Genomic DNA, 16,247 nt, shown 5'->3' with positions numbered 1-16,247 from the left:
ATTCCTCCTCTTCAAAACATTTAGCTGAGATTGCATATCCAACAGAGAAACCCCAACAAGAATATTCAGAGATGACCTGCAGTGACATACATCTTTTTTCCACAAAAAATTTGCATTAAACATCTTCTCCAGACTCCTCAGATAGTCTAGATTTGACTTTTGTTTAATATGACCTTTAACATAAATATTTCCCAGGATATTAGCAGCTAATTTCTTTTTTAAAGGAGATAGTAAGAACTGGTCAGTTAAATAAAACATTTATGGAGTTTTTCAGAGAAAGAATATTTTTTGTGGGCCTTTGCATTATTTAATTTTTTTTTTTTTTAAGAAAAAAGATGTGCATTCATTTGAATCCAGTTTCTCTCTTGTTAGAAGGTAAAGAACCACCTGGATGGGAAAATACATCCTCCAAGTGTTCATCTCCTGGTAACTTAGCATTTCTGAATGCCTGAAGCTAGTTTGACCTCAGTATTCCCCTGGTCCAGCTCTGCCCGAGCACAGTGAGGGCACTTCTCAACAGAGCAAAGGCCTTGCTTTTAGAACCATCCACAAGTCGAAAACTACTTTGCCTGCATGGAAGTTTTTAAGGAATCAGGATAGCTTCAAGATTGGGACCTTAGTTTGCTATGAATGTAACTTTCACTAATGAATCATCTCAGGCAAAAACTTGACAATAGTTTTGAGACTTTTCATGGAGCTAGGTGAATTTTCAAATCTGAAAACAAATAAACCATAATGTTCAAAAGTCCTTAGTGTTCAAAGTCATGTTCAAATTTGTTATATATAGTTTTCAAAATTTTAAACCAGACTGATAGCTCATTTAGCCCTGAAGACATAAAATTATCCATTTAATTGCTCTGTTCTTGTCATTTTAATTGAATGATATACACATTTAATTCCAGAATTTTATGCTGACACAGAAATCCATCGTGTATTTAAAAGCACTATTCAGACTGGCATCAGAAAATAATAAAGCATAAAGTGTGTCTATAACCATACATGGTGCTGATTAGTAGATCAGACCACATCAGCTAAAGCACCAGTTTTCTTTGCTAATCCAATAACGACCTTTAGTATGAATGTATTTTGAATTTTTATTTACCTGGCACGTGGGTATATTTAAAAATTGACTGAGAGGAAAACAGCAATTTGTTTTCCTAAGGTTCAGAAATGTGTTTGGGTTGGAAGGGACCTTAAAATCATCTTGTTCAAACCCCTCTGCTGTGAACAGGGACACTTTCCACTACACCAGGTTACTCAGAGCCCAATCCAGTCTGGCCTTGAACACCTCCAGGGATGCGGAGGGCAACCTCTGGGCAACTTATTGAAGTGCCTCACCACCCTCACTGTAAAGAACTTCTTCCTAGTATGTAATCCAAACCTAACCTCTTTAAAGCCATTCCCCCTTCTCCTATCACTTGGCCCTGAAGATGGAATCTGGCTCCTGTTGTGTCTGTCTGAATTTGTCTTTTATAGCAGCCCACAGTTTGTGGGCAAGCACACACAAACTGGATTGCATTGGAGATAAGAGAAATCTAGCACTAGAAGAGAGAATTTGGTTGAGGGCAAATCAGATTTTCAGATATGCTTAAATTCATGCTTTAAATTACTGGGGGAAAAAATTGTTAGCATGTATTGCTGTGGACACATAAGAGAAGAAAATGTTTATGATTTAGTCCTTTATGTCAGCAAGTGCTAATTTAGTCTACTGTGTCTGCAAGTGCTAATGTTGCCTCAACTCATCTTATATTTAGTTCCTGAGCTAGGATTGTAAAATGTGGTTACACAATTTTGTATAGTCTAACAGAGATAGAGATGAACAAAACTGTGAACCATGAAAACCTTGCAAGTGGCTGAAGTGGGGCACTAAAAGAATATAATTCTTTAAAAGTATCCTCATCTCTGATATATGCTTTAGACTGCTTGAATATTTAGCTGTGCAAGAAGCTCATCAATGTAGATGTAGCTGGCTGGCTGGCAAACCTTCAGTTTGGTTGCTGGTTGCTGTCAGTTGGTCACAGCTCACTGATGATTCAAAAGTCTAACTGCAAACAGTGCAACTGATGCTCTATTCATTTCGGTTTAACAGTAATGCAATGGCTATGTCAATCGCAAGTTTTCAGGAATAAAAGCAACAACTGGTATTGCAAAAAACCCCCAACTCCTTGGCCTTAAATTCCTCACTTTTGCCTATTAACAGCATTCTATAGTTTATATATTTTTGTTGTTTTGGTATGGAAAACTAGCATACATTCAAAATCAGAAGAATATCATTTACACCAAAGAGTCACAGGAATTACTTCACAGCAAATCTGACTACTGCCTGTCCACTTTGATAATATACATGTAAAGTTTCTTTATCTAAGTCTTACATAGTCAAGGGTCCAGAACACCTTTGAATCATACTTTTGCAAAGCAAAGAGAAAAACATGAATAGAAAAGCTGTATACCATACAGAAAGAGATTGTGTACCGAAGAAAAAATGCCCTAATTGAATGATTCATGTTCCTGACATGAATCCCTGGATTCATGTGAAGCAAAGTACACTGTAGAATATAGAAGATATACTTTTTCCCTTACCAGTGAAGATTAAAAAAAAAAAAAGTTGAAAAAGTGTATTTGCTTCCAAAGGCTTGTACCCATAACATAAAAAAACAAATAAAATATTAATTCTATTTTATGCAAGTTCTAGGTAACCTTTCTTAATTCAATGGTTTCTCTGTTGCAAAAAATCAATCTCCTAAGTTGAAAGGTCTTTTTCCAATGACTACTCAGTAAAAAATGCATGAACTCTCCTTAAAACTGAGACTGGGACCTCTGCTTTCTTCTCTATGGAGACTGTACTAACCACAAGGCTGCAGTTGTGTTCCTTCTGATCCTTCTATTCCCTTTCATTTTCTAAAGCTTCTCAACATTAGTGATGAACACAGGAGACTTCCTTAAGAATGGTGTCTAGACTGGGTGTCCAGATGGAACTTGTTCAGAAGCTTGATTCCCTTACAGTCCTCATGGTGGGATGGCCAATGCCTGCCACCAGAGACACAGACTGACATAGCAAGGACAGAATTCTAAGGCTACGAATGGCAACCGAGCTACAGTTTGTTTAGTTATTAATATGGGCACCTCAACCTTGTGAATGTTTTCACATTTACTCCCAGTCAGCTGCAACTCCTGCTCTGACAAAGATGCCTCCTTGTAGCTCAAAAATATGAGATTTCTGGCATATCTATTATTCCCACACTTAGGGCACAACTCCTTTTAGCAGCTTATGCTGAAACTTGTCACTTCTCAGCACACAATATGGAGTAGGGTGACAGTCCAAGTACCAGATACTTGAAACCTAAGTGATGTCATCATTCTCTGTGGTACTCATACACAAGTCCCTTAGTAAAGTCACCACAAAATCATAAAATTCACAGTTTCATAAGTACAAATACTTAGTTAAAAATGCATCTAATCTGAACTAAACTTAAAATGAGAACCAAATTTGATACAGATAAAAAAGAGGAACAAACAACAGAAAACAAAACAAATTTATGAAATATTTTTTCTTCCCTCCTCTTGCAATATGACAGCTGAATAACGACAACTTTATTTCAACTTTGCTGTGTAATTGTAACCAAGTAACAAGAATATATGCATAATATCTTCGACCTGGATGTTTGAATAGCAGATCAGACAGCTACTGAATTACCTGAAAGTATTACCACATGAATAGCTTGTGCTTCCTAAATGCTGTCACTCAAATGGTTTTTGGCATCTCTTCTGAGCCCTCTCATTTACTTCCTGTACACAGGAGTAAACTTAGATTGTCTCATACTTTCACAGAGCAAATAACAACACCATTCATATTTTAAAGGTTTTCTGTACTCAAACAAATCATATAACAAAATTACACTTACCTAAGAAAAGGAATAACTTATCTTCATGATTTCTATGTGTGCATATAATTTCTTGTATTTTGTTTGCACTGTGCTAAAATTAATTTTTATGACACATCTGAGGAATTGCAGACATGTGTTATTCAAGTATTTACCAGCATTTTTGTAATTTTATATTAATATTTTGATTACTCTGAATTATTTATTGATTTCTTTCATCTTTGAACATTTCATGTAAACAATCACTAGCTAGTCTTCTCAATTCTTATTGGTTAATTAGACTTGCATATGAGCATTTGGGATGACCTAGCTAAATAATCACCATAAAATCTCAAGTAAGCATCAGTAATTCACTTTAATATTTTTTTTAATTTTAAAACCTTGGTCAGGGAGAATCATTTTGTTTTATCTGCTGTTTGAATAAAGAAAAGATACAAAAAGGAATTAAGAATCATAGTATTGTTCAAAAAAATTTGCTGTTTAATTTTTAGAAACCCAAACATTTGTGGAAAGGTTTTTTTTTTTAAATTGAGGTGTCTCTTAACCTCAATGGCAGCATGGGGATTCCAGCTATTGTATCTTTTAAAATGCCTGCATATTTTAGCCTTACCTAAGGCTAAAATTTCAGTCTGTATTTATGTCCTCTCTCCCTTCAATTTGCAATTTTTTAGCTGGGTGATTGTCAAGTGTTAAGCAAATTGGAGACAAAAAGCAAATCTTAAAGATAATTAAGACCCTTACAAGTTTCAAGGATGGAGATCTAAATTAATATCCCCAGAGACAGGAGTGTGGGTAGGAGATGGCTGGGCTACTCAGCATTCAGGGAGGTGCAGACTAAGCACAGCTCTATTGTTTCTCAGGCAAAGAGGGTAATAAGGGGAATAGGGAAATCAAGGTTGCAGTTGAAATTGGTGACCTTAGAGTATAAAGAAAACAAGATTTCCAGAGGAAAGCTAGCTTTATTAGTTCTACCTCCTTAAGCATCGTGTTTCTGCTAGTTGGAAGACTTTGCAATTTTTCTATTTTTCCAGTTTCATCAGATTTCTAAGAGTTTAGATACAAGAAAAATAAAAATAAAGAAAAACCATATATATTCAAAGAAAAATGTACATTCTTTTACAGAAAAATCATTTACTTAGGGGAGAGCAACACTATTTGAGACTAATGAAAGTTTATACTTCTGGAAGTTAATGCACTGTGCACAGTCAATTGATATCTGAACTTAGTTGCAAGGAAGTGTCCTCATAGAGCTTCGTATGTGGTTCAGAGCTACAGTCTTCCAAGGAGTAAATTTGCCTTTAAAAGTTCTGTGTTAGAACTTACACTGGATTTTTTACCAAACTCCTGATAAATAGTGGGGTTTTTAAGAACATCCAATAAAATAATCTGAGGGGGATTAATCCCAATCTGACACAAAAGGTTAAAACCAAAAATGGGTTTAATCTCATTTTCTTCACACAGAGGGAATATTTGCATTTACCCAATATTTAATATATTTATTTACCAATTTATGCCTCTCATTTCTTTTCAATTTAGCCCCCTTATGCTTGTAAAATGTCAAATTTGAACAAAATATCAAATATGTGCAACATGCAATAGAGGCAGCGTATTACTGAATCTAGAACCATCTGGTAGATCACACTGAAGTACATGGATGTATGAAAGAGAAAATAAAACAGGAAAATGTCATATTACAAATTATTGCCATACTTGGTCACTTCTTTCTAACATAGATGTAGCCAAAAGTAAAAAAGCTATCTTTTTTGATCAGGCAGATATGTTATGCACTGATAAATGGTAATGATTATATTTGATCCTTTCCGGTAACATCTTAACTTCCACAAAGCTGCCTCACTCTCTTATTGAGGATAAAGCAGTTGCCGTGCTACCAACAGCACTTACGATCACCCAATTACCTGTTATTAGTGTACCAGCTGCTCTTGCAAATTTTCAAAAAATGTCATTATAACTTCAAATAATGAGATGTGAACCATATGCCTATACTTGGAATATGGAATGGAAAGAAGCAGAAAATCAGAGTCTTTAATTGTTGGACTGTGTACAGTTCTGTCCTGTCCATTTTAAAAGAAATCATCTACATATGCAAAATATCATAGCATGATCAAACAGCAAGTTATTCCATAAAGCTACTGTAAATTTATGAAGCATCCTCTAAAGATAAAAAAAATGAGTTGACAGAGAAATTAAAATGGAAACACAGTTAAAGAAGGCCTTTTTCAAAAGATGAGTGTGCTCATTGCTTCATGTTTTTGATGATACGCAACCTTACGATCACACATCACCAACCTATGATGGTACTCAAACCTTGTGGGTTTGAATACCAAAATGTTACAAGATGAAAAGCTGTAGAAAATGTACTTATACGCTTATTTTTTTGAAACTTATTACAATGATCCCATCCCAGACTGAAGACCTATTTCAGTTCTAAGAGATTCACACAAATCCTCAGAACCAGTGCTGATACTGATTTACCTGTGTACCCAAATTCAAACCCCCAAAAGACTAAGTAGCCACAACTCCATCACATAGTTGATACAGAAACGAAGAAAGAACATTGATAGAGCACAGACATTTATGCACTTCTACTAATTTTTCCCCTCTACTTTCTTTACTCTGTCCCCTGACTACTAATAGTCACAGAAATTAAGTGACAATTTTAACACATAGTTGAGGAACTTATAAATAGCACCACCACGCCATTCAGTCTTTAAGCAGAGGGATAGATTTAGTAGGTATGTCAGCCTTTTTTTTCCTGGAAGTGTTTCATTTATGAAAAGGCATTATTTTATTAGGCTGGTGCCATAATGCTTTTATTAATATTTCTTTTGAAGGTGCTCTGGTCCTTTAAACTGATATACTTCAAGTACACATATGATTAATAAAAAAAAAATCAAATATTACTTACCATATAATCATAAATGATACATCACAGTTCTCTGACTGTTGTCTGAATAGGAGATAATTGCAATAACATAATGAATACTGAATGGCAGCTGTCTAAATGACTCTTCTTGTCCATTGTCTTAGTTTTAATACATGTAACCAACACTTAAATAATTTGCAGTCTTAGATCCTGCACATAGTTAACGCTTCCAAACTGTTCCAAGCAAGGTTAAATATTTTTTGTATCTGTGCATATACTTTATATTGTTATGTTTTAAGGTACTGTAAATATTCCTGAGCCATGGGTGGCTGTTTCACTATCTACCCATCTGGTTTCTGACTGAAAACCTCTTCGTCTCAAGCAGAATAAATCTGCTGTGATAGCCTCAAATGACCTGAAAAGTTTTTTTCAGTACTGAACTATAAAACTTAGAAAGCGTTATGGAACTACAACAGCATTTCTGGACTGCCCTGAAGGTATCAGAATTTCTTCAGTGCTGTGATTTCACTTTAGGCATACTTCCCAAACCAGAAGGGTCCCAGAACACAGCCTCTAATTATCTTAATTCCTACACTTGGGAAACTTTCATCATGCTATATTTGGTGTGTTATCATAAATTTGTAGAATTCCAGACCACTTAGACATTGGAAAGTAATAGGAAGAGAGGAGAGATTGTTGTGTGCTCTCAGGAAATATTTCTCCCTGTAAAACAGTATTTTGAAAGACTGGTTCTTACAGTTTGAATAGTTAGCACATGGTAGTGTTCTATAAATGCTTATGTCTGGAGAAATAAGTGATGTTAAATAACTTATTATGAGAAGAAAAAAAAAAAAAAAACAAGCAACACCTGCATATATGTCTGTTTTTTTTAAACTTTGAAAAAATGGAAACCCCTCAGGTCAACACAGCGTTTTGAAACAAGTTTCTCTGCACCAAGGAACTGCTTTCCCCATGTGGTCACTCACCAATATTTATGAGGGAAGGTCACTTGGAATGCCACCAGCAGATGAAAAAACAGGAGGAAAGGAGGGGTTTTCTGTCTTCACTGAGCTGGGTGATTCTGCCAAAGTGATAGCCGACATTGACATTACACAAGGGAAGGTTGTCGTAGTCTCACAGTCCCAGCTCTGCTGCAGAAACAAAACAAAACAAAATCAGAAATAAAAACATACGTGTATATTTTTCAAATAAAAATAATGTCAAAACATTAAAACTTGGATCTCTGGAATATAAATAACACTTTATTCTTGGCTTTGAAATAGCTATCTCAAATCTACTTTAAAAATAAGATTTAAAAAGCCCCCTAAGAAAGCGAATGTTCTTCCATAAAATTAATCAATCACTTTAAGGGTTTAGTGGAAAGAAATGGCCATAAACATCTTATGTGCTCAGCTGGTGGTGGAAGGCAGACAAAATTACAATTCTGATAAAAATGAGGAAAAGCTGAGATTTGAAGTGAAGACTGAATGCAGAATACATCACAGGGAATGACAGGAAATTTTATAGGTGAATGTAGCTATAGCTGAACATGGCCTACGGAAAACTTAAGCGAAAATTGAAGGATTAATGAAAGATCCCTATTTATTTTTTTACTTATTTCATTTTCTTAGCGTCTGTGCGAATTATTACCTATACGTCTTATACGTCCTAAAAGAAAAAACTGTGATGAATAAATAAACAGCTCTAGAAATCTTCAATAGGGTCCTTTACCTTGCAGGGAATATTATCACTGGCTTTTGATACAATTTCTGCTGCAGGGAAAGACTTTCAAAGCTCAGAATGCTGAAGTATTGCCAGGCACTCAAAGACCCCCTGCTGTGCGCGTCAAACTAAAAAATCTCTCTGAACTTGTCGAATTAAAAGTCATCTCTCTCTCTCTGCAACCCCTGCATGAGCTGGGAAGCTCTGTCCTCATTTTTTTAGGCCTTCCACGATAAACAAATGGAGCCTGAAGCATCTTTATTCTTTTCAGGCACATAATTAAAATTCTTTTAAAAATGTAATTGAAGGCAATGAATTTCAAAAGGAGGTTCTAGTTAACAACAAGGCTAGAACAGTTTCAGTAGACCATACTACTTTACCATTCAATTTTCTTTCAAAGGTAAAAGCAAAACAGCTTGTTATGATCCTGGCTGTATTTTTTAATTTTTTTTTTACTTTGTTTGTACATCAATAGCTTGCACCAAACCTAAACATCTCAGCAGGACTTAGGCTTTCTGGAATGTCATAAGACTTAATTACTGAAAGAGCAAAGAGAAGTATACTATCAAAATATGAACAAAGCAGAAAGCACTCCTGGTCTCTTAAAATCATTATTTATATATCCCCTAAAAATTAAATACTTACTTAAGTATTTGCATTTTCTTGGCAACTCTGTTTCATTAATCCAAATAATTGTAAATATTCACAACCTTTCAATTTTTAAAAAAATCTGATAATGCACAGAATGCTAATTTTCTGTGATGACTATTGCTGTAAAACATTGTAATGATTGATTGCAATACATATTTTTGATGTTGCCATGAAAGGAGCAAGTGCTGATGCAATTAATGATTTAAAATGAATATAAAAGGAAATAGAAACTATATCTCCTTAGATTTGAATCCCAGGGATTATCACACAAAATTAACTTAAAGGAGGAAGGAGACACGACAGTGTTTCAGAAAGTCATCTCTAAGGTGACTTCCTAGAGACCTTACAATCTAAACCTTTTTTTTTTAATATCTCTTTTAGAATGATTTTCAGTATCCCACTCTGTTGAAAGGAAAAAGCTTCAGATTTCACCTGTTTTCTCTATGCTGTTTTTTTAAAACCGGTACTTCTGGCTATAAATGACCATATGAAATGTATTTTTTAGGGTTTTTCCCTAGAGGGACTAAAGATTGAGATGTTCTAAGTAAAGTTATTTACAATTCTTGTAGCATTAAAAAAAAAAAAAGTGTAGCAAGGAAGCACTACTCCCACAACTTCTGGGTAGCACTCTGCCTCTGATAGTTATGATGCCTCTGGGAGACCTGAGACAACACTGCTAACAAAGCTGCTTTTCATCCTTGGAGGGGGAAGCACAGTATGTGTTCTGCATGGGTCAACAACAGTTCTGGCTAGTAGGGAGGTAGAAAAAGGATCCAGTTAGCTCAACTGGAAAAGGCAATGACAAAGCAGATATAGCAGGAGCAAACTAGAGCTTTGAGTTCAAGTAATACCTCTTCATGTCAGATGTTATTTCTTTTCTAGGTTTTTTGGTTTTGTTTTCTTTAATATAAAACCCAGCGCAGCATAGGGCACATCCCATTCTAGAAGTCATGCTGCACAGGCAATGCAGAGAACAGTGGACCAAGGTTGACCCTCTCTGTTTTCTGTAGTTGTCTCACATTACATCAGCAGGTTGGAAACACTCAGATTCCCACATGCCTTCATTTCACACCCAGAATACGCAACATACAACTTTCACAGATTGCATAGAGCAAATCCATTATGCTCCAATCTGGACAAAATTCATAATAAATAATGGTCATATCTTAGATCTAGTAAGATACCACACTGGCACAAGAGCAGCATGACCAAAGGTTATGTCATATATTTCTACCAGTGTGCTCTTTACATGGGCGTGGTCTATCGTTACAAACAATCAAACAAATGAGGCAATGCCTTCTATGCCTTCTGTATACTTGTAGCCTAATTAGGAAAAAGCGAACTCTTCTTAGACTTCCCTTCAGTAAATTAGGGAGATTTATGACAGTGTATTTTTCATCTTTATTTTTAATGTGCCACACAATCCACAGAAAGCATAGGAGTAATCAACAAGAAAGGTGAATCAACAAAAACCATTAAATAAAACAAACGTAGGCAAATTAGTATTTTCAAACTTCCTTACTGCTGTAAAACTGAATTAATGAAAGCACTGTGATTGCAAAAGTAACTCGTCATTCACCACAATTTGTTCTGTAGAATGTGAAGGACATTGGACAAAAAAAATTAACAAAAAAACAAACAAACGAAACTGCAACAAAGAGTACCTAATATTTTAAGAAAAAAACGATGTGACCCAGCATGAATATTTAAAGTCTGTTTGCAGAATGAGTAAAGGCTTCTTTAAGTTCACTGAGCACTCACTGTAAAGTTTAGGGAAGATCAGTAGCTTAGAAAAAAAGAGGGTACTGAAATACGAGTCACATTTATGAACAAAAGTGATCAAAGTCTACGTGGCTGCTAGAGTGTCTTCAGTTTATTCCCTGCAGTAGACATATTACTTGATTGAAAAGTGTGAATATAAGGCACCCAGGTCTATCTACTGTCACTGGACCTGAAACTCTCATTTGTTATGTCTGACTTCCTTCATTGATTTCTTTTTCCTAAACAGAAGCTGAAGTCATTTTTATAACATTTGGGAACACAAATGTTTACAATCTTTACAATACAGTAAAGTTAAAATGCAATACATTTACATTGTCCTTCTTCCCCTCCAAGCTAAAATTATTCAAAGAGCTGTGATAAATTAAAAAAATATTCAAACTTTTTCCACTTGTATGCTGCTACAATGACAGTGATGTTATATAGACATATAGTTCATTCTTACATATCTTGAAGACCTCAGACACCTTTTTCAATGGAGAAAAAATTTGCCTTTTACATCATTGCCAAATAGGAGGTTAATGCAAGTAATTTATTTCTTCAAATGACACTGATGCTTTTAGACACCTACCTCTCACATGCCATAAAACTAATACCTCACTTGGGTAGAAAATTAGGATATCTATAGCAAAACTCTCCAAGACACAGTTTTGATCCAGTAGCTCAGTGTTATGTAGATAAAACTGTTGGCAAATGTTGCCTTCGTAATTTGGTAGGAGGTCCTGCTATTTCAGAAGAGGGAGTAAGTGAATGTAAACCCAATTATGACTTCAAAGAGAAGAGCAAGGCAGAGTATTTCACCTGTTCTCTCTTTTCCAACATAGCTTGATTTCCATATCCTAAGACAATTTTCCAAACATAGTAAAAACCTATCATGCATCCAAATCTAAAGTTTTTGGAGACTGGAATGCTCCTCTATTTTATTCCAGTGTCTTGATTATTTAGATTAATACAGATATGTGGCTTCTTGACTGTACTCTTAGATCATATATTCTGTAATAATGACAAAATATAAATTTATATGATAGACTTAAAGCAGAGATTAAAACAGAAAAGTGAAGAATTCTTCAGTGAAATTTGCTATCAAATGATAAGCTTGATAAATAAAAATATGAAAAATACAAGCATAAACTTATAAACAGGTTCAATCCCCCATATCAGTAGATTTTAGTGTTCCATATCAGGTAGTAATCACAAAATAACTCAAAAAAATTCCAAGTATTTTACTTCGTTTTTTTACCCCTTATGGATGTGGGCAGTATGATGGCCTCCCCAAAACTCTTAAATATTAGAAATTATCTGAAGTACTTGAAAATTTAAATTAGTATTTATTTACATGATATATTAGTAGAAGCTAATGAGGAAAATAGATAACCTATATAATAGACCCGAGATTAATTTTTGTGCACTTAATCCAGCTACTAGGTTCAAGATCTTGCAAACAAGTTTAGAGTAGGAAAGGGAAAAGTTACTTCTTTTCTGACAATTCTGTTTCTATATAAAACTGGAGTATTGAAAGTAACTATTAATGATATGAAGGAGAAGTGAAATTTTCCTGATGATTTTATAGAGATTCTATTAAGCAAACATTTCTTCAGAAGGAATTGCAAATTAAGAGTGCAGAAAGTCTGCTGCTCCTTTTGCCTCAAAAACAAAGACAAAACTGATAACATTTGGCAGAAAAACCAAAGCCTTTGTCAAAGTAACTCATTCCTATCATATCTTGACGTATTTAATGCTTTCTTTGGTTTGACATTCTCTTATGAATAACCCTTCCCTACTAGTTGTGTAGGAGCTCTGTGACCCTTAATTTCTGCTGCTGTCCTGTACCCAAGAGATAGAGAATGGGGTAAGAATGGACCCACTTCATTTTACCAGCAGAATTTTCAAGTCTTTGTCTGAAAAAGGCCAAATAAACTCAGCCAGAAGTCTGAGTCATACTTAGCTGAAATCTACCCTGTGTATATAAATTTTCTTCAAATGGTAAAAATCAATTGTAAAAGATTCCTGCACATTGAGTCTCTACACTGCTATTCATTCTCATATTCACAATATAGCAAAATGAGAAAACAACTTACAGAAGGAATATACAGAAAAGAAACGTTTGTATTTTTTCTCCTGAAAATATATCAATAAGCAGTGCTGTTCTTAAATGATGTTCACAATTGCAGTATCTTTTCCTCTGGATATATTGGGGGTTTTGCAACCAAATTTGGAAGTTCTTTGAAACAAATTACCCTGGCAGTTTTGCCTTTACACAGTTCAGAGCAAGCCACTCACCGCACAGAGCATACCTGTCAAACTCAGTGCTTAAGAACAGCAGAGGCAACTGACACAGTTATTACAGGCAAACACTTCACACCAGCAAGAACTTTATGTTCGTTTTTGCATGCTCTTAGAATTCCTTGTTAAATGCTCATGTAAATAGGACCACAGCAAAAATGATGAATTCTGAAATATCTTCGTATACAGAATTAAGACCAGAGAAAATTATGGAGAAAATGGAACACCTTTTAAAATTGTCATGTTTTTTACTGGAATGCTAATATTTTTATTGAAAATATGTTAGCATAAAGAATTACTGTATGTCCTAAATTAAAACACATAATATTTTACACTTGAATTCAGAAATAGGTGAATTTCTTGAGTTGCAACTAATAAAAAAAATTGAGATCTCCTACAGCTCTTTCAGTGATTTTTTTAAAGCAGTTTGTTTTAATTTCTAATTTTACAGAAGTTAGACCTCTGTTCCTATATCCCAGCATTTTTACATATTACCTAGATCTACTATGCTATAACTGTTCTAATTTCTTGAAATCGAATGGTCAATCATTTAGCAAACAACAGATGTTTAGAAACCTCTTCATAAAAATATGCAAGTCCCAGACAATCAACAAAGAATAAAATTCTTAGATTCTAATCTTAACCTTGCTGCATAATGCATTCATACTTTGTTTTAAGGACTGGATGTTTAATACTTTAGATCTTCTAAACTCACCAACTAGATGCCTAGGACATATATTGATAAAGTTATCTCCTTTGAAATTTGGCTTCTTAACATTTATTTCTTGTACTGCATAGGATATTTTTTTTATCCTAAATGCAACATGTTCATATTTGAGTGAATGAGAATTTCTGGATTTAAACCAATTTTAAATTGTACCCAGGGAATAAACATAAAGCAGAACTATGTATCTGCTCATAAAAATGCTACAAGCTCATTATGTTGTTTAGGCGCTTAGGTGATAGAACAGGTTTGAATGTAAATAAAGTTCTTAGTCACTGCTTAGTCACTAAGAACATAAGACTGGCTGCAGTACGACTGGATTAGTTACAAGCACAAGTTGAAATTGATCACAGATCATGGTAAACACATTTTCTTTTTAGAATATTTCCAGAAAATAACTTGCTCAGGTTTACATATGGTGGAGATGCTCACTGGCATTATTTTGGCATTCATTTTGTTTTCACTTCAGTTTGCCATTTTGTTTTAGGTATGCATATGCTCAATTTTATGCAGCATAAAATTTATTGACACATTTTAAGTGTAATACACTTGTCATAATTTCATGTTATGTTCTATGTGATAATTGGAAACAAACATCATACAGAGTGAGGCTTTTAGTGAAAGCTTTCTTTGTAAGGGTTGGAAAGAGCTCTGTGACCCATGATGAATAGAAGCATATAGAGTGGATGTTCTATAGTGCCTTTTGGACTCAGTGTGCATTGCACAGGAGCAGCCAGTGTGGGACTAGCCTTGAGCATCAGCTCACAATCCATTATTCTACTTTGCATAATTATTTTACACTCATGACTTGACCTTTGTGTATTCCAGGATTTGCATCTGTGATTTAGTGTCTATTGGTCTGTGTTTCACTTTACAGTATTACTTTGCTGCTGGTCAAAAAGAATATGTGCTTAACTGTATTGTACCAAACCAATACACAATAAGGAATATAAAAACATGTCTTAGCATTAGTTTAGGAGTACTCCCATATGTAACTTAAAATCTTGAGAAAGCAGAAGGCAATAGGATGTCTAATCACCAGTCACCTCATCACCTGCACTCACAGCATTAGAATCATAGAACTGTTAAGGCTGGAAAAGACCTTTAAGATCATCAAGTCCAGCCATCAGCTTAGAACCACCAGCATCATGTTCACCATCAAACCACGAACTCATGTGCCATATCCACAGTTTTTTTTTTAAATTATAGGGATGATGACTCCACCACTTCCCTGGGCAGCCTGTTCCAATGCTTTACAACTCTCCCTGAAAAAAATTATCCTAATATCCAATCTACACCTTCCCTGGTGCAACATGAGGATATTTTTTCTCATTCTGTTGCTTGTTACCTGGGAGAAGACACAGACACCCACTCTACTACAACTTCCTTTCATATAGCTGTAGAGAATGATAAGATCTTCCTGAGACTCCTTTTCTCCAGGTTAAACATAATATAGGGCACCTGGCCTTATTGGATCTCATACAATTGACCTTGGCGCATTGATCCAGCCCGTCCTAAGCATTTTTCAGAGCCCTTCTAGCACTCAGCAGATCAACACTCCCAAACAACTTAGTGTTGTCTGTAAAAAGGATTAACTGCTACCTATTAGTTACACATTCTCATTCAGCACAGCAATATCCATGGAAGAGGTAATTTCATGTGATACAAATGACTGTAAAATTACAAGTTTTGAACGAACCCCTAAGTTACTAATTTTCAACATCTGCTTTTCTTTTGACTAATACATATTTGAAAATTAACATCTCATTATTAAACTAAGTGTAAGAAGTATTTTAAAGTAGTCTGTGCTGGTTGAAATTTTTTTTTCTGAATTAGAGACAGCTGAAAGATGGCATCAGGATGAAACACTAGGGATTATTAAAAGAATTTGATTTCAATGTAGAATGCTATATTTTTGAAGCACTCTGTGTGGATGCTGCTTATACACAGAAATCTGAGATCAGTGGTAGTTTTGCATGAGCTCTAGCAAGATTTTATGTAATTATTGAATTATTTAGCCAATACAAGTACCAGAGAACCTAGTTCAAGTATTGCATTCCTTTAATGCCACAATAGAGGAAATAAATAATTAGTACATAGACCAATTTACACTAGAACTCTAACATTCTACTAGTTTTTGTTTTCTTTGTTTCTTGCATTCTAAGTACTAAACATCTGATGTTCCTGTCTCCTGTTTCCCAGCTGATGTTGAAATGTCTTTCTGTGCAGTGCTGTGGCAAGGAAGTTCTCCGTAAAGCAGTAACAAATGTTTGGTTTTTGTGGCGAGAAAGAGAGAAAGAGAGAAAGAGAGAAAGAGGGAAAG

The 16,247-nt window shown here is 34.9% G+C and overlaps 1 long non-coding RNA gene across 1 annotated transcript in view; it reads right to left on the bottom strand.

Annotated features, from left to right (window-relative positions):
- Positions 1-7,756: 7,756 nt before the first annotated feature.
- LOC146438271 (uncharacterized) overlaps positions 7,757-16,247 on the bottom strand; it is a 181,443-nt gene continuing 172,952 nt past the window's right edge. Inside the window, exon 5 of the long non-coding RNA XR_014851723.1 lies at positions 7,757-7,916. This is a non-coding gene — a long non-coding RNA (uncharacterized LOC146438271). The remainder of the gene's footprint in view (positions 7,917-16,247) is intronic.

The sequence above is a fragment of the Lichenostomus cassidix genome, chromosome 4 (assembly GCF_008360975.1).
Source record: "Lichenostomus cassidix isolate B80296 chromosome 4, HeHo_3.0, whole genome shotgun sequence".
Taxonomy (NCBI): domain Eukaryota; kingdom Metazoa; phylum Chordata; class Aves; order Passeriformes; family Meliphagidae; genus Lichenostomus; species Lichenostomus cassidix.
Note: the sequence above shows the minus strand (reverse complement) of the source record. Positions and strands in the feature narration are given on the sequence as shown.